Here is a 25812-nt window from a genome sequence, read left to right as displayed (position 1 = left end):
TCCCTGCAGACAGGCTAGGAAAGAGCTGGGTCATGTGACAGCTGTATATCGATTAGGAAAAAAAGGTATTTGGATTTTTTTGTTTTTGTTTTAATTAAAATAATTGCAGTGCCATGATCCACATACAGAAAAAGAAGGAATAATATAAATTAAACAGTGTGTGTTTAGTATGACTTTAAAATTATACTGTTGGCACATCTACTTATATAATGGAATCCTGCAGCAGATGGTATGCATGTCAGTTGATTATCAAAGCTACACTCGATGCAAGCATCTAAAATTCATAGTCTAAATACTTCCTGTGGATCCATGCTGTCTTTTGTACCAAAGTAAGCTTTGTAATTTTATTTCAGCCAGTTTTGTGTTCCGGGCAGCCCTGGCAGACAACATTGCTAGAGCAGTGACCTCACTGTTCTTCAATTGCCTTTCCCGGTGTGAGCTCTGTATTGTGGAGGTAATACTCTTTAAATGCAGATATAGGCACTTCAACTGGATGTATGATTACAACAAGGTAAAAACCTGGGACTTTCTAGGTTGGCACCCAGGGACATACTTTCAAAACAAAGGTATACACATATTTTCAAATTTAATATTAATCACATCATACAAAATTTAAAAGACTCATATATAATACTGCACACAGCATTTTTTTTTTCATTGACCAGCTACAAAGACCATATGTTATATCGAGTGTTTAATTTTACAGATATCAGTTTGCAGTGAACGCATTTCGTAGACATTTCCACTTTATCAGGACTAGCAGTGAAAGGGTTACAAGATAGCCATGCAATTCAATTGATCTGAATATAGTGGTCACTGTTGGCTTAAGGCATCAAGGGGTACATCAATCTAAAGAAGGGTTTCTCAACCAGGGTTTGTCCAGCAATGGGCAATTTCTGCCTCTCAGGTAAGTTCCCGCTAACACCATTGATCTCTTTAGCTATCTGTAAGGGGATAATTCTTCCCAATGAGCACAAGTGTGACGAACATTCTTCCCACTGACCGTCACACTAATGTATCATATGTTCTGGAGAGAGTATTTTTTAGCAGGGGTTCCCTGATACCGGAACGTTATTGCAAGAGTTCCTCTGTGTCAAAAAGGTTGAGAAAGGTTGATCTAAAGCTATACTCCTCTCTATAAGGGTTTAGCTACTGGGTACTCCTATGTGGAACTTAGCCCCCGGTCACATCAAAGCCAATTTTGAAATTGTGCGACGTACAGTGAAGTCGCACGATTTCAAAATCGGGTGACCTGCCCATTTCAGTTGAGATTGACACAAATGTCTATGCAAATCGCTCCAAAAGTAGTGCATGCAATCGGTGCGGTTCTGACCCAAGTCGGAACCGCACGAATATGACTGCTCTAATAGCGGACAATAGGGTGCAACTTGACATACGATTTGCAAATCACACCCAATGTGACCGGGGTGTAAGAGGCAGAGAGGTCCAGGAGCCAATGTTGTCCTGTAATGAGGTGAACTGAATTAAATGTTGATCTTTAATATCTGCCCAGAATTGGATGTTAAGAGGGAGAGGGTATTTACAGGGGTATTACCCCTTTGAAGCTTAAAGCGGAGCACCACCCAAAAGGGGATATTCCGCTTTTAAGGACTGCTCCCCCGCTCCCCATTAAGGATTGGCATCTCTGGGGAGCAAGGGGGGGGGGGAGCATGTACCTGAATTTGACAGGTACCCGCTCCCACTTCCGGTCCGATCGCCTAGGCAATCGGAAGCGGAAGGTGTTCTCCCTCCCTTCTTGTAGTCTTTTGGGACACGTGACCGGTCCCAGAAGACTACAGGACCATTCATGAATCGCAGCGCTACTCGCGCATGCGCAGTGGGTACCTGGCTGTGAAGCCGCAAGCTGTCACAGCCGGGTGCTCACACTGAACATGCCGACCTCCTGGAATACAGGACTGCCGGTGAAACGAGCTGCGGGGGACACACCACGGGACCGAGGGACAGGTAAGTGGCTGTTTTTTAAAAGTCAGCAGCTACAGTTTTTGTAGCTGCTGACTTTTTTATTTTTTGACAGGGTGAGTGGAACTCCGCTTTAAGAGCAAAGGTAAAATAGAACACCCCTTTGAAGCTGAACTCTAGATAGACTGCTAAACATCTGCTGAAGAAATTGCAATTCAATTCAGCCTCTTTCTTGATTGATACACATCTGCCGGACAGCATAGCCAGGAGAGTGACACCACTTTTTTTGTAAGAGTTAAGAAAAATTTTGTAGTATCCAATACTCCTAAAATAAAGGCGATGCAACAAAGATTAACAATCCATTCTGCAAAGTTTGTTTTTTTCCAAACCCATGAATGGGCACAGTGACAGTGTAATCAGCTGTAAATCCGAAGACAAGGTTCACATTTCATTTTTGGATAATGTTTTTCCTACTGGAGGCCACAGAGTTCTTCGGCTTACTGAAGTGTTTCTTTTCATAGTTATGCATTGATGAGGTGTTCTGCTGTCGCATCACAATTTGTTTGTGATGAGCACAGTTCTATTTGGCTGCAGAGCCCTGAAGGATACCTGCAACCAGCCTGCCTCTATTATTAAAGGATATTTCCGCAAAGGTGAACCTGTTGTTCTGACCGCTTGCTTACTGCGCTATAGCCGAAAGATGGCTACAGCAGGTCATCCAGATCTAGGAGGGTGTCCATGAACGTCCTCCCAGAACCCCACACCCTGCATCGGGCATACTCTGTGATGGCTGTGTGAGGGTAAAGGGCCATTCACAGTGTCCCTTTACATATGACATTGGACAGAGCTGATCACATGGTAAACAGTCTTGCTGGTTATTGGCAGTCCTTTCCTCACGCTGTGCCTGTGTGAGGAAAAGCGAGCCAATAACCGGCAAGGTTGTCAGTACATTCTTTATGCTGATAATCAGGGCACTGATCATCAGGGCCTCCTCATCAGTGCCCATCAGTGCAGCTTATCAGTGCCCATCAGCGCACATCGATGGAGAAGAAAAATTACTTGCTTGCAAAATTTTATAACCAAAATTAACTAGTTGCCGACCGCAGATAGCCGAATGACGGCTTCACTGCGGCCGGCCAGTTCTGGGTGGACGTCATATGACGTCCCCCCAGAACGCGCTCTCCTGCACGCCCAAGGGGGCGCGCACCCGGCGATCTCCGTGATCGCTGTGTCCTACGGACACAGCTGATCACGAGATGTGGTAAAAGGCCGATCCCAGCGGCCTTTTACCACGTGATCAGCGGTGTCCAATGACATGCTGATCACAGGGAAATGCAAGTGCCGGTTCTCGGCTGCACTTTCCTCACGCTGTCAGATCGTGAGGAAAGTACTGCCGAGAACTGGCAGTTGTCAGAGCGAGGATCGGCACCGATCATCAGGGCCACTGATGATCAGTGCCCTGATGATCGGTGCCCAGCAGTGCCACCCACAAGTTCCGCCCACCTGTGCCCAGCAGTGCGCCCACTAGCTCCGCCCAGCAGTGCTTCCACCTGTGCCCAGCAGTGCACCCACCTGTGCCACTCTGCAGTGCCAACTACCTGTGCCCAGCAGTGCCAACTACCTGTGCCCAGCAGTGCCACCCACCTGTGCCCACCAGTGCCACCCACCTGTGCCCACCCACCAGTGCTGCCCACCAGTGCCACCCACCAGTGCAGCCCAGCAGTGCTGCCAGTCAGTGCCACCAGTCAGTGCCCAGCGGTTGTGCCAGTCAGTGCCGCCAGTCAGTGCCCAGCAGTGATGCCAGTCAGTGCCATCTATCAGTACCCATCATCAGTGTCACCTATCAGTGCCGCCTATCAGTGCTGCATATTAGTGCCGCCTATCAGTGCCGCCTATCCGTGCCACCTCATTAGTACTGCCTATCAGTGCCCTTTAGTGCTGCCTATCAGTGCCCATCAGTGCCGCCTATCAGTGCCCATCAGTGCTGCCTCATCAACGCACATCAGTGAAGGAGAAAAAATACCTGTTTGAAAAATTTTATAATAGAAACAAAGAAACTTTTTTTTTTTTTTTCAAATTTTTTGCACTTTTTTAATTTATAGCGCAAAAAGTAAAGCGCCCAGTGGCGATTAAATACCACCAAAAGAAAGCTCTATTTGTGAGAAAAAAATGATCAAAATTTCATATGGGTACAATGTTGCATGACCGCGCAATTGTCAATCAAAGTGCGGCAGCGCTGAAAGCTGAAAATTGGCCTGGTAAGGAAGGGGGTATAAGTGCCTGGTAGGCAAGTGGTTAAGAAAAATTTTTTTTTTTGGTAATTTTTTTGGTCTTTTTTCGTTTGTTTAGTAAAAAATTTACAAAAAAGACAGTGTTGATTAAATACCACCAAAAGAAAGCTCTATCTGTCTAAAAAAAAAAAAAAAAAAAAAAAAAAAAAAAAATTGATAAAAAAAAATCTCATATGGGTACAGTGTTGCATGACCGCGCAATTTGTCATGCAAAGTGTGACAGCGCTAAAAGCTGAAAATTTGCCTGGGCAGGGAGGGGGTGAAAGTGCCTGCTATTGAAGTGGTTAAATTTGATTCTCAGTCACACAAGCGTGGAATCATGGTCCATTGATGGGTTGTATGTTTAAGTAGCTTTAGGTGCTGTGTGCAGGTAGCCCATTCAAGTCTACGGGGACACAGTGGCTGTCAGACACAGCCGCTTTTCTCAGTTTGCCAGGGGCGCGGGTGTGTGGCCTGGAACGCAGTTAGTGTATTATTATTATTATACAGGATTTATATAGCGCCAACAGTTTGCGCAGCGCTTTACAATATAAGGGAGACAATACAATTACAATACATTTCAGTACAGAAGGAATAGGAGGGCCCGGCTCGTGGAGCTTACAATCTAAAGGAAGGGGGAGGTGATACAAAAGGTGATAGCTGTGGGGGATGATCTGGTGGAGGTGATTCAAGTACAGTTCTTAGGTGGAGGTGGGGTAGGCTTCCCTGAAGAAGTGAGTTTTCAAAGATCGCCTAAAGGCAGACAGGGTGGGGGCTGAGCGGACATGCTGTGGTAGTGAGTTCCAGAGAATGGGAGAGGCTCTGGAGAAGTCCTGGAGGCGAGTGTGGGAGGAGGTGATGAGGGAGCTAGAGAGGAGGATATCATGGGAGGAGCGGAGTGGGCGATTTGGGCGGTATCTGTTGATGAGGTTGGTGATGTAGCTAAGGGCAGTGCTGTGGATGGCTTTGTAAGCTGTGGTTAGTATTTTGAATTTTATACGTTGGGTTAGTGGAAGCCAGTGAAGGGATTGGCAGAGAGGGGCAGCAGTCGTTGATCGGTTGATAAGGTGTATGAGTCTAGCAGCAGCATTCATAATAGACTGAAGGGGGGATAGCCTGTGTAATGGTAGACCAGTGAGCAGGGAGTTGCAGTAATTAAGGCGGGATATAACCAAGGCGTGGATGAGTTGTTTTGTGGTGTCATTGGGGCTGCTCCCCTACATGGCTTTCCAACTGGGAAAAGTGTCTGTGGCTGTGCCAGTGCAGCCACTCCATCCCCATAGACTTGAATAGGCTGCTTGCATGCAGAACCTGGTGTCTACAGTCTCTTAAACACATGGCCCATTCACAGGCTAGGGGTCTCCACACCTGAATAAGGCCTTAAAAGAAACCTGTACTAAGAAATATGCAACACCAGTTACATGGCTGCCATGCTGATCTGCATACTTCTTTTGGGTCAGTATTGAAGCCATAGGTAGGATTTTTAGAAGGCAATTTTGGAAATAGCAAGCCTCTATGTTCTCATAAAAAAATCAATTTAAAGTGAGTGTCTGTTAAATAGAAGCAAATGGTATTCATGAAAAAAAAATCATTAAATGAATTTTTTATCACTGTAAATGCAAGGACCTGAATTTGACTCCATGTGGGCTTCCAGTAATTTTCTGCACATCCTCACTGTGCTTGTGAGAGAAAAGGCCAGCAGTGAAAACTAATTGGGGCTCTATTGCTTTTCATAGTGCTGTCACTGTACTACAGAGAAAGGAGGGAGCAAAACATGAGGCCAGTCAGCATCTTCCTTTCACACTTGAAACAAGCTGACAGGAGGAGAGGCCTAGAAAGTATAATTAGACGGTTCCTTCACTGTCCAGTCACAGCATGGAGACAGGGAAACAACCAAGATGTGTTGCTCAACTGCAGGGTGGAATAGTTAGGTTGATGCACTAATCTCCTGACCACTGTCTCTGGTAATGAAATGCGTTAGACAGGGCGGTGATGTTATCATGACTGCTGGAGTTTCTTGTTTGTCTCTGTACCCACATTGTATGTGCATGGCTGCTATTTCAAGTGGTTGTAAACCCTTACATATACCCAGTGAAGTGACTGGCCTCAGGTTACATAGTTAGTCTGGCTGAAAAAAGACAAAAGTCCATCCAGTTCAACCATAAAAAAAAACAAGCTATAATCCTACACCCACAGTTGATCCAGAGGAAGACAAAAAAAAACCAGCAAAGCATGATCCAATTTGCTCCTGCAGGGAAAAAATGCCTTTCTGATCCCCCAAGAGGCAATCGGATATTCCCTGGATCAACTTTACTTATAAATGTTAGTATCCAGTTATATCCTGTGTATCCAAGAAAGAATCCAGGACTTTTTTAAAGCAATCCACTGAGCTGGCCAGAACCAACTCTTGAGGGAGTCTATTCCACATTTTTACAGCTCTTACGTATTTGGAGATTAAATATCTTTTCCTCCAGACGTAAAGAATGCCCCCTTGTCCTCTGTGATGACCTCAGGGTGAATAGCTCTACACAGAGTTCACTATATGAACCACTGATGTATTTATACATGTTGATCATATCCCCCCTTAATCTCCTCTTCTCAAGAGAGAATAAATTCAGTTCCTCTGATCTTTCCTCATAGCTTAGCTCCTCCATGCCTCTTATCAGTTTGGTTGCCCTTCTCTGGACTTTCTCCATTTCCCAAATGTTCTTTTTGTGCATTTGGTACCCAAAACTGAACTGCATATTCCAGATGAGGTCTTACTAATGATTTGTACAGGGGTAATATGATATCTCTCTCTCTGGAGTCTATACCTCTTAATACAAGAGAGGATTTTGCTCGCTTTAGAAGCCGCAGCTTGGCATTGCATGCCATTATTAAGCTTGTGATCTACGAGAACTCCCAGATCCTTCTCCACCATTGATTCACCTAGTTGTACCCCCCCTAGTATGTATGATGTATGCATATTCTTAGCCCCCAAGTGCATAACCTTACATTCATCAACATTAAACCTCATTTGCCACATAGTTGCCCAATTAAACAGTGCATTGAGGTCGGCTTGTAAATTGGAGACATCCTGTAAGGACGTTATTCCACTGCATAGCTTGGTGTCATCTGCAAAGACTGAAATGGGATTTATGATCCCAGACCCTATATCATTTATAAATATATTAAAAATTAAGGGTCCCAACACTGAACCTTGGGGTACACCACTGACAACCCCAGACCATTCAGAGTATGAATCATTAACCACTACTCTCTGAATACAATCTTTTAGCCAGTTTTCTACCCATTTACATACGGATTATTCTAAGCCAGTAGACTTTACCTTACACATTAGCCGTGTGTGGGGAACTGTGTCAAACGCTTTTGCAAAATCCAAGTATACCACATCTACTGTCACCCCTCTGTCCAAGTATACCACGTCCACTGGCACCCCTCTGTCCAAGTATATCATGTTCACTGCCACCCCTCTGTCCAAGTATACCACGTCCACCACCACCCCACTGTCCAAGGTTTTGCTCACGTCCTCATAAAAAGAAATCAGATTTGTTTGACAACTTCTGTCTTTCATGAATCCATGCTGTCTGTTGCTTAAAATGTTTTTTTCCAGCAAGAACTCATCTATGTGGTCTTTTATTAAATCTCCAATATCTTCCCAACTATAGAAGTTAATCAGGTCCATAGTTACTTTGTAAAAATTTTGACCCCTTTTTAAATATTGGCACCACATTGGCCTTACACCAATCCATTGGTACCATGCCAGTCATTAAAGAGTCCCTAAAAATTTGAAACAATGGCTTTGAAATGACAGAGCTCAATTCAGGTGATATCAGGTGATACAGAGATTAAATATATCCTCCTACATAAGTTGTACCTGTCTATCTGCAGCCCTCTCCTCTCGTCATCTGTTTATTGTGCTGAATTCTAAAGCTTGTATGAGAGTTCTGAAAAAAGGGGGTGGAGAGCTGAAGTTAAAATCTGCAGAACTTAGTGAGGGGAGCTCTGAGAGCTGATTGGAGAGAAGAAATACCCCCCCCCCCACACACACACACACACACACAACACACAGGAACAGAGCGGAAGTTGTTGATTTGCTGGAGGTCCCTCCAATGTCACCTTTTTTTTTTCCTCTTGGTGTCAGGAAAACTTGTCAGAAGTGATAAATGATGATAGCAGAGGAATGAAGCTGCAGACAAAAGTGACACTTGGTCCTTTCAATTGAGACACGTACGCACTATAAAGACATATGCTTTGTTCATATTTTATGTCTGAGGGTTACAACCATATTATTAAGGTGATTTGTATGCCAGTTTTACGCTATGTAGGCTTCTGCTCCTCTTTTAATACTTTTGAGTCCCGTTGTGGTGAGCTGGTGGCCCTCTGTGTGGATTGATCCCCTAGGGAATATTGTGTATCGAGGGGATGGCTGCCCTTCCAGTGATCTACTATGCAAGCTCTTTATGATCTCTGATTAAACTAGAGATCATGGAGGTCTGTGTAACTTGTGGTGGAGGATACCTGGTGAGAACACTTACCTGCTGATTTACTTCACAACTTTGTAGGATTTGCATGAACATTTTTAGTTCACAAAATTGTTTAATATACAGAGCACAATCTTTATTATCGCTGACATGAGCATGTTTTATGACACTTGTTGCTTGCTGATTTGATGCATTTTAGTAATATATTTTTATCATTATTTATGGATTTTAAAGAAGCGCACCTACATTCATATTCAGAAAAGTTGGGTCACCAGGCTGGCTATTTTGGCAGAACTGTGTAAATACAAAACCTTTTCCAGACCAAACTGTTTCCATATATTCATTTCAATGGTGCATTTATCTGTGCACCTTGAATTTAGTCAACCAGACTGAGCATTGAGCGGTCTCCACAATTTCTGATGGGATTGGAGTACCCACTTTGCAGTTATGGACAATAGCTAATGGTGTCTATGTGCTCGATCTTGGACATTCAGTGAAGTGAAGTTCTATATCAAGGCCAACGATCTCTAAGCCTGCAGCTCTTGGAGCTTATTTCTTCAAAAGCTACATTGCATTTTTTATGTTTGGTGACCTTATTACAGCTGCGGATCGAGCATTTACATTTTACAATTTTATTCTGTTTTGAGAAATGTAATTCATCTCCTGAACTGCGAATTACCTGTGACACGCAAGTCTCAAATAAAAATGCCATTATATCTTTCTACAGCTTTCATAAAAGCTGTTCTGAATATCACACACTGTGAAATGTGGGCTCAGTAATGGAACATTGCTTGTGTATTAAAGTGAATGCTTCACTCATGCATAAGTGTAACCTTATTTTATTTGATTAAACATGTATCAAGCCTTGAAGAGTTCCATTTCTGGTCTGGAGACCCAGACTGAGTTCTTGTTGGCTTCTTAGTGGCACTTCTGGAAGCATTATGGGTTTTTGTAGGACAAATAGACGAATGATCAATGTATCTTCATCAATATGCTGGAGGTGGTAATTGTGAAGTACAAGCACTATTATGAAGCCTCTGATAACTATTTAACTCACTTCAGCCTCAGTTAATGAACACCTTGCCTAATTTATAACCCTGGTCAGTTACTTGCATTGGAATTTTTTGTTTAAGAACATTTCTTTGGAGTTCCACCTTACACTGTGTTAAAAATTCACTTCCTGCCTCTGATTCCTACTAAAGCTGGTCATACATTAGCAGAATTTTGTTAAAAATGTTTCATTTTAGGAATGTTCATTTGATCTTCTAATCCCTAAGTGCGGTCAAATCAATGTTTTTGATCACTGTGACTAAAAATTTGAAGGAGCAAGACAGAAGTTTGTCCAAGAAAAACATGTCTAACAGTGAATGTGGTTTCTGTTGGAAGTCCATTCATTCCACAATCGTAGCGTTACCCCCGTAGAGGCTGCTGTAGAATACACAGGTTCTTTCCATAGCAGAGGACACCTCTTAGCAGTGGTAGCACTAGTACAGGTCGACTAGAACAGTTCATGGTCCGTGGCTGGGGACCATGAAGCAGTATGAAGTAAAAAGGCTGTACTTACAGGTTCCTGGCACAGAATCGGCCCATAGGTGCAGCCTCCAGCAATCCAGTCCAAAGGGCTCCAGGGACAAACATTCTTCCTTCTCTCAGCTTGCAGATCCATCCCCACAGCGGGAAAAAGATAATCTCCCCCGAGCTCCTAGCTATTTAACTGCAGCCCAACCACCATCTGGGCACACCTCCCCGGGGTTTGGTTAGATCCTGCTGAATATTCAGGCTGGATATTTGAACTCTCCCTCCCTAAGCTCTAGAGCAGGGGTGGGCAAACTTTTTGACTTGAGGGCTGCAATGGGTTCATATATTGGACCTGGGGGCCAGACCAAGAGTAGATAGTAATTCATCCCCCATATAGTAATTCATCCCCCATATAGTAATTCATCCCTCATATAGTATTTCATCCCCCACAGTACTATTCCCCCCCAAGTAGTAAGCCAAGTCCCCCCTGTGTCAATTCACTTACCTTTGCTCCACGCGTTCCTCTCACCGTGTTCCCGCGCCGTTCCGGTCTTCAGGGCGGACTGTGAGAGGAGCCTAGCTCCCTTCACGTTCGTCACGCTGCCCCGCCTACACACATCCTGACAGCCAATGTTTGCCTGCCCTGGCTGTGTTTTTTTTTTTATCACGCTCCGCGGGCCGGATTAAAAGGTCCGCCGGGCCGTATACGGCCCGCGGGCCGTAGTTTGCCCGTTGCTGCTGTAGAGGCTTCTTCTAGAGCAGGGGTAGGCAACCTTTCAGAGGTTGAGGTCTACCTGGACAACATATGAAGTACAGCAAAGATCCCTAGGCCGGGGGGGGGGGTTACTAGGCGGCGTCCAAAAAAAAAAAGAAATCGGCTATCCACAGTAGTGTCCTCTGTCCCCCTTTTACATCACCCCCCCCCCCCACTGTAGTGTCCTGTACCCCCCCCCCCAAATGCAGTGCCCTCTCCTGCCTTTACAGCAGCCCACCCCACTGCAGTGTCTTCTGCTCCCTTCACACCAGATCCCCCCTCCCACTGTATTGTGTCCTCTACCCTGCCCCATAGCAATGTTCTCTGCCCCCCACAAATTGTCCTCTGCCTCCCCTTCCCCCAAAGCAGTGTCCCCTGTCCTTTTTTTTTTTGATCAAGTTTACAATAGTAGAGTTTGATGTGACCGGGGTGTAAAGGACAGCCAATGTGTGTGGCTTGCTTCCACGCTAGAGAAACAGCTTTGTGAATTGTGTGACTGGATCAGATACCCCAGCAGCAATAGGTTACTAGTCTATTATTTCAGTGATCTGTTTCCGCAGGGCAAAGGTTGATCGGCTTTGTTGTGACTTGTCATGGCAACACTGCTAAAGAACGGGAACTTTGTACAGCAACCCATTTAGTTTAATGGAAACAAAAGTCAAAACATTTGTGTATAGATATAAAAAACATTATAAATACTTGTTTTTTTTTTTTTTTTTTAATAAGGGATCGCATATCCTCTGTTCTCGGCTGCATAAGAAGCTCAGGGAGCGGGGGGAGGAGAAACCGCAGTACAATGATGTTCCCAGTAAATGACTTTGCAAGGGGGCGGGCGTTGTGATCATTGGAGGAGAGTAGATGGAGTTCTCGGCACAGACAGAAAACTGACCACGCTGTACTCTCCTGCCTAGTGTGATCAGTTTTTGAAAGCCAAGGGACAGGCAGGAACACCAGGGACTAAACACACAGGAAGCAATACAAAGAGAACAGGATATTTTTTTCATACAAGTACATGGTACAGCAGGCACCTATCAGGAATATGAAATGTTGGGTTTACATATTCTGCAAGTCTAGAAGCTGATCAGTTCAGTTCCTGGGCTTAGTATTGAACCATGTTGGTCACAGACAGTTGGTAGTCCCAATACTAAGCACGACTGAGCTGTTGACAGTCATTGCACAGCCTGTACTGCTCCAGATCAGGAATGAGGTGACCTACTGAGCACCAACAGGCTGCGTGGTGGGCATCCGCCATATATATGGTGAGGGCATTGGAGAGCTGTTCATATGTTTGCTGTGGGGGAGTAATGAGCAGGTGTAGAAATCTGTGAAGTTGGGGGGTGAATGAGCACTGGATATGTTAGAATGTGGCCATGTTGTTGCTCCTGTAGGTGGGTAATATTTTCCCAGGCCTGCATTAAACTACATATAACCATACAGCGCAGTCAGTCTGTTAAAGCCCATACGTCTTGTGTTTGCTGGAAAGCAAGACTTCACCTAATTTGCATACGTTCTTGAAATATAACCATCACAAACCAGAAACTATGCTTGGTGACAGATTTGGGGACAGAGGGCAGACATTTTTCAAGCCGTATAATGTTCCTTGTGTGCAAGGATGACGGACGGTTTAATTTAATTATGACAACTTACAAAGTATGTATTGTGAAGCAGAGGATAGGACTTGGCTAGGATATTGTTGACTGGACAGCTTTGTTCTGCAGTATTATACGTGATTTGTGCTTCTGCATTTAGAATCATTTTTAAAGGGGTGGTCAGAGTCCAGTAGAATTAAAAGAAAACCTGTAATGAGGAGATGGACGTGCTACTATCGCTGACCTCTCTTCAGAAAATGCTAGCTGTCTGATATAATGGATCAAGTCATTGGTATTGCCACAGGTTGGGCATCTCTGCTTAAGACTCCATTCACACTTGCGCAACTCCCAGGGCCACTTTGATCTGACTTTATACTTTCTGGATCAAAATCACATCAAAAGTTGCATCAAAGTAACGCAGGCACCTTTTCAAAGCCGCACTGATTTGAATGGTTGCCATTGAAAAGAATGGGCTACGACATGTCAAGTGACTTTGTCCAAAGTCGCATGCCAAGTTGCACAAGTGTGAATGGAGCCTTGATGTAAAAATAATTGATCAGAGCGTATTCTTTAATTAAAGTCGGGGGGGGGGGGATAGGGGTGTCCGTGTCCATAGCAGCCAATCTGCTATTTTTTTTTTTTTTTCACAGAGCTTAGAAAATTTAAATTATAAAGTTGATTGGCTGCACTCAAACTTTCACAGACTCTTTTCATTAATTCCCCCCCCACCCATTGTTTTTATGAAGTGTTTGTAATTTCCTGTTGTGACGGAAGTGTAGGCAGGACAGAACACACAAAGAAGATGGGGAACACACAAAGCTTTATTGAACTATGAAAGACATTCAATCAGGACAGTTCATGGCACTCCGCGACATGCGGCCTGTAGGGACACCCACGGTAAGCGGGCTCACGGGGACTCAACGGGACCTTGGCGATGGGGTGTGACCTCAGCACAACCCCCACACAGCTTTCTAGGTACAACATCAGGCTCACAGGGACTCAGCGGGACCTTGGCAGTGGAGTCTGGTCCCAACACAGCTCCCACACAGCTTACTAGGGACAACATCAGGCTCACGGGGACTCAGCGGGACCTTGGCTGTGGAGTCTGGTCTCAACACAGCTCCCACACAGCTTACTAGGGACAACATCAGGCTCGCGAGACTCTGGCTGTGGGGCCTGGCCTTTGAGGAGGGGGGCTCCTGCAGAGTGCTCAGTGCAGATGATTGCGGAGGCCCGTTCCTCACCCGGACCTCCCACGACAGCGGTGGCAGCGGGCCGAGAGAGAGCGCCCGGACAGCGCAGGAGGAAGAGACCGGCCGACTCCCGTGCCGGCCTTTTAAAATGCCCAGGACGCTTCCGGGTTTCCCTGGCAACGGCCGGCCTAGCGCCGTGTTGACGGGGCAACGAGGCATGCCCCCTTGACTCGGGCTGTGCGTCTCATGAGCGCGACCTTTGTCACTGGTGGGCGCAGAGCCCGGGAAGCCCCCTGTGCCCGCGCTGCATCCACCAGGGAGCGTGGAGACATTGCTGAACAATTGATGGTCTACAGCAGTAGTCTCCAAACTGCAGCTCCTTGCTTGCCATTATCTGGCCCTTGGAGCACTATTTATTTCACTGGCACCGAGGAATTCCTCTCAATGATATCAACAATGGGGCATAATTCCCACCAATGACACCAACGATGGAGCACAGTTCATTCCCATGATACCAAGAATGAGGCCCAATTACACCAATGATGGGGCACAATTTCTCCCAATGACACCATCAATGGGGCACAATTCCTCTCACTAACGCCAAAAATGGGGCATTGTTTACTCCCACTGATACTGGGACAATTTCCATTCTGGCCCCTTAAAGTCAATATGACAGTAAACTGGCCCTTTGCTTAGAAAGTTTGGAGACGCCTGGTCTACAGTAATGATTGGAAATCAGAAACCATGTTGACCTAAGGTGATACCTGGGGAATAGACATTTTATCTTCATAGGTTTTTTTCTCTCCTACTGAAAAGCATGCGAATATAGACATGTGCCCTACTGATTCTTGCTACTTGATAGAAGGTTGACTTTAGGCCTAGACACAGCAGCAGATGTTGGTCAGAAGTTATAAAACTACCTCAAAATTAGAATCTTGCAGTTTCCCATTGCTTTCAGTGGGGTTGCCTTGCACAGTTAATCGTGGGAACCTCTGCTGAGGTTTGCTCATCTGATTGCATTCGAAGGTCTGAATGAACCTTAAGGCTAGGTTCACGCCTATGCAGGTTGTGTTTGAGCCCTTTCTGCATTGCGTTTTGTGTTTTTGCACCTGCATTTTTGCTAAGTTTTTTGATGCATTTTTTTCATTTTTTAAAACCTTTTTCTTCTTGCTAGGCAGATTTAAAATGCAAGAAAAATGCACTGCATGCTTTTCTGCAGCATTTCCATTGAAATCGAACCAAAAACAGAACTTTTTGCATTCCAAAAAAATCCCTGACCATTTCCAAAAACCGCACCAGGTGAAAACGCAGAGATATGAACCTGTCCCTTAGGAAATCATGTTAAATGGACTTTACTGTGTTTCTGCAAAACACTGCAGAAAATGCTTAGGTGTGAACCTAGGGTCAATGCGAGTTCCACTCGGTACATTATTCAGTCTTGTCTAGCTGCAGTGTATGCCAGTCTACCTGACCTTGACAGACTGCCAATACCAGGGCTGGACACTGCATCCATGCCCCCCCCCCCCCCCCCCAGGCACACTAAAACACTGGGATTGGATGCACATGGGCTAAGTGCCCCATGTGCAAAGGGCCTTAAACATTTGTCACCAGAACAAATGGGAAGATTTCTTCTTGCTTATTGTTCCAAAAATGTGTTCTTCTGGTGACAAGGGTCAACAGGGCAAATGGAGACAGTTAATCTCCCCAGTAGGTACACTGACAGTAATACAAACCTGAGTCCTTCCCTATTCTGTCCAAAATGGTGAATAAAAACATTTTGGATTTGCATACACTTTAATATTTTATCAATCCAAGCCATAGATTACTTCCTGTCTGTTATCAGGCTGCTCGTAGACATTAAAGGGGTGGCTGAATACTCACCCATGGGGCCTCCTTCAGACCCAAATGGGCATCTACCTGCCAACATAGGCATGATATTGTCCCTTGATCTGTGTAGAAACATCTGGTTTACATGTTAGTCTCCATTCTGTGGTTCCTTTTAATGTGTTCAGTAAAGTAAAGCTTTGAGTCTTAGATGATGAATTATTTCACGTGACACCAACAAATCAATGGCAGCATGTGTTGTCAGCCTTTGATTTACAGGGATTTGGATAATATGAGGAATTTGAACAGTAGACCTAAAGCCAGTGAATATTTAAAGACCCTTTTGTGTGTAAGTATTTCATGGTCGTTTTGACTGCAAATTTTAAATTTGGTTAAGGTCCATGGTCTCTGTCTTGAATATATCACTAATCTGGAAGGTTTTGGCAATATGGGTTCAGGATCAGCTAGTCTTGGGCATTGTTCTTGTGTCTGCTGGTAAGGTTTTTTTTTATTTTACTACAATTCTTGAGTCTGTCTTGGAATAAGTTGTGGAACGAATCATTGGCAAGCCACCAGCTTCTAAGCAATTAGCACTCTGGCATAATTGAAGTTTTTAGTACTCAGACAGGTGAGCGGTGAGGTCAGAGCAATGAGTACCTGAGAGATACTTGTCTTGATTAATGTGCCCTTCTAACTAAGCCACCTTTTACTTCTAGCTCTGTAACCTTGAGTCAAGCAATCAATTAACCTCGGGGTCTCTTGCCGGTAGAAACTTATATTTCCCCCCTCTCCTTGCCGCTGCTCAACTGGCGGGCAGCTGGGTATAAGCATCAGACTGACGGATTGCTTCATTACCCGTCTAATATCCGTTGTGCAAGGGATTTATTTTTTTTCTTCCTAAATCATAGAGAGCGATTCTTTGTAGAAACCTTGTTACAAAATAGAGCTGTTGATTAAGCACTGCTCGGTGATATTGTTATGTACAGATGAGCATTAAAGGACTCAATGAAGCGAGAAATCAGAGTCAACAATTATTAACAGTGATTACTCAACAACAATAAGGATGTAAATCCCTCCGACACCTCCAACGGGAGACCGGAACAATCGTGGGCTGAAATGAGAAGACATTTACCTTTTCGGAATCTGTAAAACTAGGTCTTTTTTTCAACTTTTTTTTTTTTTTTTTTTTTTTTTTTTTTTAACCCCACTTCTCTAGCGGTTAGAGATATGAGGTCAGAATATGTGGTGTATATAGTCACAGATTTGTTTGTAATGCTTTGCTGAACTCTGTACACATAATATCAAAATACAGTATCCATTATCACCCTTCAGCAAGTCCAAATCTTCAGCAACAGATTTTACAGCTTTTATAATCATCGGACGTATCCTACATGCTGTGAAAATCGTAGTCTTTTGCTGTTTATGAAACAGCATTGCATTAACTGTTAAACTAAACTGGATGTGGCTTTTCAGAGCCAAGAATCCCTGAAATGTGCAGGTACTGTGTTAAGGCTGAACTCTAGGGAAAGTAACAGTCCTCCCTTGCAGTGGTGCTTTCCCCGAACTGCAGTGGTTAAATGCTTGTGTATGTTTAGGGTACCGGCTAAAGTAGTTATACTTGCCTGATCCTTCGCTTCCACTGGCACCTTTGTACTGCAAGACTGGTCTTTGCAGCCTGTTCTCCCTTATGCTCTTGCAGTCCAATGGCTCGGACGTCGTCAAGACCGATGCAGCACCCATAGTCCTGCCTTGGATGTGAGGATGCCAAGCAGCAGTCCAACACGATGGCATAGGTAAGCGCTCTCTATTGGAGTCAAGGATCTGGTAAGTAAAATAGGCATGTAACCTTGTGTTGCAGGGGCAGCCCAACTGCAAACGAGGATTTTTTTTTACTTTTCTTGAAATTGAGCTTTAAAATAGACCTAGTATCAGATGCATATTTCACGTGAAGCGCCACCCCCGCAGGAGCTGATTGGTCAATTGGCTTTTTTGTTTTTCTGTCTCGACTATGGGAACAACCTCAGAGCCACTGGCACACCAGGTTAAGCAAATATATACTGCACTGCTACCCGCGAATATAAATACTCTGCACACAACTAAGGTTCACTATTAAAATTCAAACATCAGACTGGTTAGTGGTAAATGAACCCAATATATTATCATGGGTTGCAGTAAATGGCAGTATGCGCATAAATGAGTAAGTAAAGGATTAAGTCAATCACAGATCACTAGACAATATATTCACTAGTCTAAAGCAACATGGAATGGATTTTTATTTAGGTAAATTAGAGTAATTCTGGTAATCCACAAAATCAGCAATACGAAATGGCAGTAGAAAACAGTAACAGCAATGATAAATCAATAACTCCTCTGTAAACAGTAGGGTATAACCATTGTAGAGTGTACTCTATATGATTGGCAGCAAATAAATATAAAGCTCTCTAAACAGGTACCTCTTACTATGGACATTAGCCTAAGTTCTTTTGAAGCATCTGAGTGAGCAGGTTTAGCCCTAGTTCTTCAGCTGGCTAACGTTGGAGCCCAGGCTTTACGGCGGTGCACATACCTACAGTCCCAGTAAAGTCTGCATGCAGCAATTAATGCTGTTAGTTTGATGGCTAGTCTCTCAGTGCTTAGTCTCTGCTAGCAGCAACAGGTTAATGACCTCAGTGTTCTCTGACCAGTCCTAGCAATAATAGGGGTCCCACTGTTCAGATGTCTACTCACTTCTGGATCTGCCTGGAAGGACTCTGGTCTGCAGCACATGGCTGTGGGCTTGTAGGTTGATGTGCACATAGGAGCACACCTTAGTCTCCTCAAAGCCTCACAGCCAAGAGGAAATTCCTTTGGTAGTCCTGTGAAAATACAGCTCTCTATACCCGAATCACATTGGGAATTGTAGTCCTGTTAATTAACTGCCATAGAAACATTTCCTTACCAAACTTCATCTCCCATGATTCAGTGCTGCTGTGTCCTAAACCGCTGTCTGTCTCTAGCCAAGCACCCAGCTACACGTTAAGGAGACCCTGTACCAAGTATTTTTTGGGCTTACCCAGTGCTGTTTTTTTCTATAACCCATTTGTTATTAACTTGCAATGTGTTTAAAAAATTTGACTACTTCAGAAAGACTCAATACCCCAAAAGTCTGCAAACCACTTGCCCAACAGCACCCAGAGAAGCCTAAATACATCCAGTACAATAAAATGTAATACATTGGAATGCCAGACCTAAATTTAATTGTATGGTCACAACCATAAATTCTATGTTTGGAGAGGAGTCACAAAAGCCTATGAAGAGAAGCACACAACCTTCCGGCAAAGCATGGAGGTGGACCCCTGCATCTGTTTTGAGGGTGTGTGAGCTACAGGAAATTTAGTAAAAATTAGTAGCAGGATGTATGCATTCATCAGCCTAGTAGCTGCACATGGGGTGCAATTGAACTTTCCAACATGACAATGGTTCAAAACGTAAGGCCAAGTCAATTATTCAGTGGCTTCAGCAGAAAAGTTCATGATACAGAACCGAAGAATTTACAGCATCTTGGGGCTCTTTGCTAAGAAGAATGGGCAGCTTTACCACTTGAAAAAATGAAGGGCTTCATTCAAAATGATTACAATAGACTGCAAGCCCTCAATTATGCAAAATGGGGAAATACAAAATAACTAGGGGAAAACTTTGGGGGGGGGGGGTGTACTGAAAAAAGAAAACTAATGCAGTTGCCACATTTTAAGGGCTGGTAAGCTGCCATGTAATGCATCTTTGTTAGTTTAGATACACTTTAAGCCTGGGTTCACACTGATGCAGTCCGGAATTTGCAGCGTTTTCTGTGCGAATTCCGCACCGCATTAGAATCGCACCCCCTTCATGCGAACTGCTGCGGGTGTGTATGTTAAGTTAACAACACCCCGAAATCGGTCCACAAAACGCGGTGCGATGTGCAGAATCCGATCGCATAGGTGTGAATACCCATGCGATCCGATTCTAGTGTGGACCCAAAAAAGGGTCCTGCACCCTCTTGGTGCGGAGGCAGTGTGATCTGAGCCATACATAATGTAAGACTCCAATCGCACCGCACACAATTCACATGTGATTTGCACATAAATCTGTTGTGGGCTGCTTTGCATTCGGTCTTTTATGTATTAGTGGGCTCGCTATGCTGCTTTGTCATGACTGTATGACCGGGATCATCAGGAAGAAATGTTGATGTTACCGACTGGAAGATGTTTTGTACCTCCATGTCTCCCCTGAGCAGCCACTATGTATATTTATGTAGTCGCTCTATACAGTGCCGGCTTTCTTGCCTGATATAACTCTAAAAGTTAATTTGGTAGAGAAGGCACAAAATCAATGAAGGAGATTATCACATCAGTTTGATCAAGATATATATACAAGGTGAGAAGTTGGCTATTTTGTCATGCACTTGCACTCCTCCGCGTCTCCTTGGACGGCCACAATGAGTGTCTCGGGGTTGCAGGCAATATCGGAGGTGTACAGTGTGGCAGAGCTGTGTGTCCTGTACAAAGCCACAGTGACTCCTTGCCACAGTTTTCCTGCGGAATTGCTCTTCCTCGTGGTAAAGGGTACCAGCCATTTCTGTAGAGTAGATGGTCAGGGAAGGTAGTCAAGGCTTTTTTTTTTTCACTTAAAGTCGTTGTAAACCTCTGAAATTAAAAATGAACAAAGCCTATCCTTCTATAGTATGTTTTTCCCTCAGTCCATAGCACTTAGTGTGGTTCCTGTCTACTCCTTTTTCTGCTATCTGCATGAAACACTTCAGACAGTTTTTCCAGACACCAGGCAATCCTTGGTGACAACCTGCCCAAGCCCAAACCCCCCCTCCCCCCCTCCCCAACACACATCAGGTAATTGACCACCTCAGATGTGCATGTTTCCTTTTACGACTGCATGGGTGTGTGTTTGTCCTTTCCCTCCACTCAGATCTCAGATTACACTGAGCTTTATGCTGTGCAGTGTGTGACATCAGATCCCCACCCCCTGCCTTCTGGAAGCTGAGCAATCCCATTTAATCTGTGTACTTTGGAAGGCTGTGGAGGAGAAAAGCCTCAGACAGGTCCGACCATGTAGGTGGATTTAATTAATCTCTATGTATTGCCTGAGGCCAGTCACCTCAGTGGGCTTATGTAAGGGTTTTATTATCTTTTTAAACCGCTGCCTCTGTGTAGGCTTGCAGTTGAGATGATCCAGAAAATAACAGGTTTGCTCCCAATCCATTACCAGTGCAACTGCTTGTGTTGCCACCCCTTGTCCTATCAGCTGCACTTACAGTATGTTTATGGAAGGTGCGTGTTCATGTACGGTGCTTCAAAGATCCCTCCTCCCAGTCATGGGAGATCCCTGGACTTGGCAATTGTGGTGACATCAGCAGGAATAAATATTTTATTTCTTGGCCTATCATGAGTAATAAACTACATTTGTTTAATTGCAGCTGAATATGGGTATACAGTAGGGAGGTTTGGTTGAAAGCACTGATATTTTTTTTTTTTCTCCTTATGGTGGGCAGTTTGAGACTCCGGCGTATCTGAATGTGTTGACCTAGAGGACCTTCACAGCTCATTACTGCAGTGGGAAGTCCCATTAACTTGGAGGATTTGGGCCAAAACCAAAAGCCATAGAAGCCAATCTGTTTCACTATTCAAGCACCTTGCTGTTCAGGGATCCTTGGACTCTTTAGTGTAGAATAGACCTGGTGTGCAACACCCTGAGATTCCTGCAATAAAAGGTAGGTATCGGGATCATATGCAGGTGAAACTCAACAAATTAGAATATCGTGCAAAAGTTCATTTATTTCAGTAATTCAACTTAAAAGGTGAAACTAATATATGAGATAGACTCATTACATGCAAAGCAAGATAGTTCAAGCCGTGATTTGTCATAATTGTGATGATTATGGCTTACAGCTCATGAAAACCCCAAATCCACAATCTCAGGAAATGAGAATATTGTGAAAAGGTGCAATATTCTCGGCTCAAAGTGTCCAACTCCAATCAGATAATTAAGCCATAACACCTGCAAAGGGTTCCTGAGCCTTTAAATGGTCTCTCAGTCTGGTTCAGTAGGAATAACAATCATGGGAAAGACTGCTAACCTGATAGTTGTGCAGAAAACCATCATTGACACCCTCCAGAAGGAGGGAAAGCCTCAAAAGAGGTTCACCTGTAGAACAGCCTTTCTCATCATTTTTACCCCCCAAAGGCCAGTGGGTAGAGTCCCCTCTTACAATGGTGGTCAGAATGCCACCTTTACAGACGGCTAAAAAAAACATTCTGCTGACTCTGCTAACTGGCATTGGCCCCAGAATTGTATAGGAACCATCAAATTGGTTGTCAGTCAGCCACAGTTCAAGGAAATCCTAGCAATTTCTGGAGGATCCCTAGAGAATGGCTGATGTAGAAGAATTAAATAAATTAGGACTGTTGATGTCATCATTGTTCCTCATCATCATGTAATTGCTGAATAGGAATTAGGATTCATGTCCACGAGCAGCTCCTAAACTCTACTTCATAAATGCCTGTGTGTCCATGTACACGTAGGCTTTTAGCAGAGTTTAGCAGCTTCCACGTTTAGGTGAGGCTAAACGTCGCTCTCCTGAATGCAGAAGAATTGCATTCAGGATTGGAATGTTTTGACCGCCAGCCATGGAAAACTGCAAAACGCAGTAACCGCGGTCCTGCGATTTTGCTGCGATTTGTGTTTTCCCACAGCCTTCGGTAAGGGCAGGCTCTAGTACATGGAACCTTAGGCCTTATGAACACTGGACATTTTTAATGCTGCTGTTAGGGACGTCTGTCATATTCTTGCTCCTAAAAGCCCCTCCTTGTTAGCATAGCTGTCCATGCACACATAGGAGCTTAGAGGAGAAATAAACGCACTACCAGCGTGTGCAGGAGCAGCAGTGTTTTGGACAAAAAAAACTCGTGTACACAATTTTAAACGTTCTTTAACCTCTTCACGCCGGCAGCACACAAATGTGCGGCCTCCCGGTGTCTGGGCCTAGACGCCGAGCGGCTGCAAATTTGCGTGCAATTAACAAAAAACATATGTGCTGAGAGCGCACACCCTGCACGCTCCCAGCACACATGTCCGGCACTCACAGAAAGGTCCCGATCTGATCTTTCGATCGGGACCTTTCCCGATCATGTGACCGCCGTGATGACGCGGCACGGCGGTCACATGATCCCTAAACCCCGCACGTCCTGCCTCCCGGCTTCTGAAACTCTTAAAGGGCCAGGAGGTGGTGGCATGAAGGGGTTAAAGTGTTACTAAACCCAAACAGTATTTATTTATTTTTATTTCAGGTACTTGTATAGCACCGTCAATTTAGGCAGCACTTTACATATATTGATTTTATCCTCCTGCGCTTCTAAGTGAAATGATAGAATGTAAATAATAACTATAAAGCTGCTGACACCCAACCCTATACCTACAGGTGAAAATGATGCTAAAAATATAAATATAAATCCAATAGTGTAGCGCTACTACATAAATAATAACCACATATAATAATGCAATAATAATATAAATATGTGAAGAAATGCATAAACAGTGACAAATACACAGTGATCTGATCCTCTCTAGAATCTTTCAAGTGACAAAAAAACATGAAACCACGGGGTCCCAATTGGACCCAATTTGGTGAAAACACAAAATGTAAACAAACCGACAACCCAAATCCCTAATTGGGATCAGTGGATAGAATTAGCCAAATGAAAGACTAACCAAGTGACACATAAAAGTGAATCCCTTAAAAGGGATATAACTCCTATATAAAGTGACACATGCTCAGTGAGAACTTCAAAAAAACTCCAAATACAAATATAAAACAAATGTAGGAAAAAAGAACAATCCTCCCCCAATTAAATACTACATAAAAATAGTCCAAAATGACTAAAAATAATTATATAGTGAAATATACATAAATAAAAAAATAATTTAAAAGTCCAAAAAGTGCAAATATGCCAGGTCATCCACTATTTATTGAAAACCATGCAGGTGATACGGTGGATGTGCGTTCTAGCCACTGGTAATAAAATCCTAAATGGCTGAATTGCCTCCTCACCTCCTTACCATGGGCCAATACGCCTGTGGGATCACAAAAGGATCCTCCATGGTCAGATTCCCCTCTGTGGATGGTATCCTTTCAAATAGTAAAGACCCCTTCAGTGGTATGCGTTCTACATCTCCGGTCCCCTCCAGATATGCGGAACCGTAATACAGCCAACTCACATCTTTGAAAGCCTATCTGTCGGAATGTTTTCTCCCACGTTGTGCAGTTATACTGACGGTCGATGGTTTTCTGGCCTGGAGGCTGTTTATTGTTTGGAAGATGATGTGCAGCAACAGGAATGAAAGACTCCTGAAACATAAGGATTTCAATAACCGTCCTGTATGTCCAATCATAAAATGTGATAGCTGGACTAGTTTTCCTTCTCAGGCTTTCTTTCTTCTATTTCTTCTGGTGATTCAGCCAGGAAGTCGCCTGTGTTTCAGACGCACCTACATATATAGCACTTTACATATATATTGTACATTCACATCAGTCCCTAACCCTCAAGGGGCGTACAATCTAAGCTCCCTAACTCACATTCATACATACACATACTAGGGACAATTTATACGGGATCCAAGTAACCTACCAACATGTCTTTGGAGTGTGGGAGGAAACCCGCACAGGCACAGGGAAAACATGCAAACTCAAGGCAGGTGGTTCTGTGGTTGGGATTCGAACCAACGACTTAGTACTGCCAGGCGGAAGTGCTAACCATTTAGCCACTGTAACAGTAAAATAAATCTGTATATGCTGTAAAGCATGCTTGTTAATCTCACTGTGAAACCTAAGGGGTTAATCCATCGTATTGTGTGTGTAAAAAGGATGTTTGATCCTCCCCTCTTTCTACTGTCCCCAATCCATCTGCTGATAGAACAGAGCCTTGGGGCAAGCTGCACATGCTCAGTTTGGTGTGTAGTGGTAGAGAGCGTTTTTTTTTCTTTGGCAGGGTGCATGTGATCAACTCAGGGCCAATCAGCACTGTCCAGACAGAGGATCAGAGGTCCCACAGCCTCATAGGATAGTCATGGGAGAATGAAAACTCCTACAAGCCTTAACCAGTGCTCTGCTGCACAGTGATAGAAGTCACATGGCAGCTCTAACTGCTGATGAAAAAAGGTATTAAGCAACCCACAACTGTAAAATCAGTCTGTATATGCAGTAAAGCATGCTTGTTATACTCACTGTGGAACCTAAGGGGTTAATCCTCTGCACTGTGTAAAAACATTGTTTGAGTCTGACTTTTCTGATCCTCCTCTTCTTTCTCCTGATAAGACATATCATGTGGTGTCACTCTGCACATGCTCAGTTTGGTGTGTATTGCTAGAGAGCTTTTTTTTTTTTTTGGGAGAGTGCATGTGATCAGCACAGGGCCAATCAGCGCTGTCCAGACAAAGGTCAGCGGTCCTGCATCTTCCCAGAGCATAATGAAAACTCCTCCTATGAGCTTTAACATGTGATCAGCTGGACACTGATAGAAGTCACAAGACTGCGCTAAATGCTGATGAGAAAGTGATTTAGCAGTTTATATTTACCAAAATAATTGCATTTCTATGTACTGTGGGAGACCAGATATAGTGAATGCAGGGTCCAAGGAGACCAGATTTAGGGAATGCAGGGTCCGGGGAGACCAGATATAGTGAATGCAGGGTCCAAGGAGACCAGATATATCGAATGCAGGGTCCGGGGAGACCAGATATAGTGAATGCAGGGTCCAAGGAGACCAGATATATCGAATGCAGGGTCCGGGGAGACCAGATATAGTGAATGCGGGGTCCGGGGAGACCAGGTATAGTGAATGCGGGGTCCGGGGAGACCAGATATAGTGAATGTAGGGTCCGGGGAGACCAGATTTAGTGAATGCAAGGCCCAAGGAGACCAGATATAGGGAATGCAGGGTCTGGGGAGACCGGATACAGTGAATGCAGGGTCCAGGGAGACCGGATATAGTGAATGCAGGGTCCGGGGAGACCGGATACAGTGAATGCAGGGTCCGGGGGTTTAGTAACACTTTAAAACTAGGCGCATTTAGCGCTTGAGTGATTATTCATTTCAGTGAACAGAATAAATTATTGTTCTGATCAATGCAATTAATGAACACCCAAGCGCTTGCTGTGCCAGTAATCACATTTGCAAGTGTTAAGTGTGTTTTTCTTCCAGAATACTGCTGCCAGGATGAAAGTCATCTAGGAGAG

General features: G+C 44.2%; 1 protein-coding gene and 1 long non-coding RNA gene across 6 annotated transcripts in view; one reads left to right on the top strand and one right to left on the bottom strand.

Annotated features, from left to right (window-relative positions):
- Window positions 1-25812, top strand: part of ZFYVE28 (zinc finger FYVE-type containing 28) — a 371188-nt gene that overhangs the window by 71676 nt on the left and 273700 nt on the right. The window lies entirely within an intron of this gene.
- Window positions 20968-24010, bottom strand: LOC149450692 (uncharacterized). Of its 2 annotated transcripts, none has more exons than XR_016315220.1 (2): window positions 23630-24010; window positions 20968-21280 (listed from the first exon to the last, which is right to left on the bottom strand). It is a non-coding gene; the product is annotated as an uncharacterized LOC149450692 (long non-coding RNA). The 2 variants fall into 2 exon arrangements; XR_016315221.1 differs by having other exon boundaries at window positions 23638-24010.

Source organism: Staurois parvus, unplaced genomic scaffold, assembly GCF_062004578.1.
Source record: "Staurois parvus isolate SC_StPar_1 unplaced genomic scaffold, SC_StPar_1.0 ptg000564l, whole genome shotgun sequence".
In the NCBI taxonomy this organism is placed as follows: domain Eukaryota; kingdom Metazoa; phylum Chordata; class Amphibia; order Anura; family Ranidae; genus Staurois; species Staurois parvus.
This window is presented reverse-complemented; position numbering and strand designations above follow the sequence as displayed.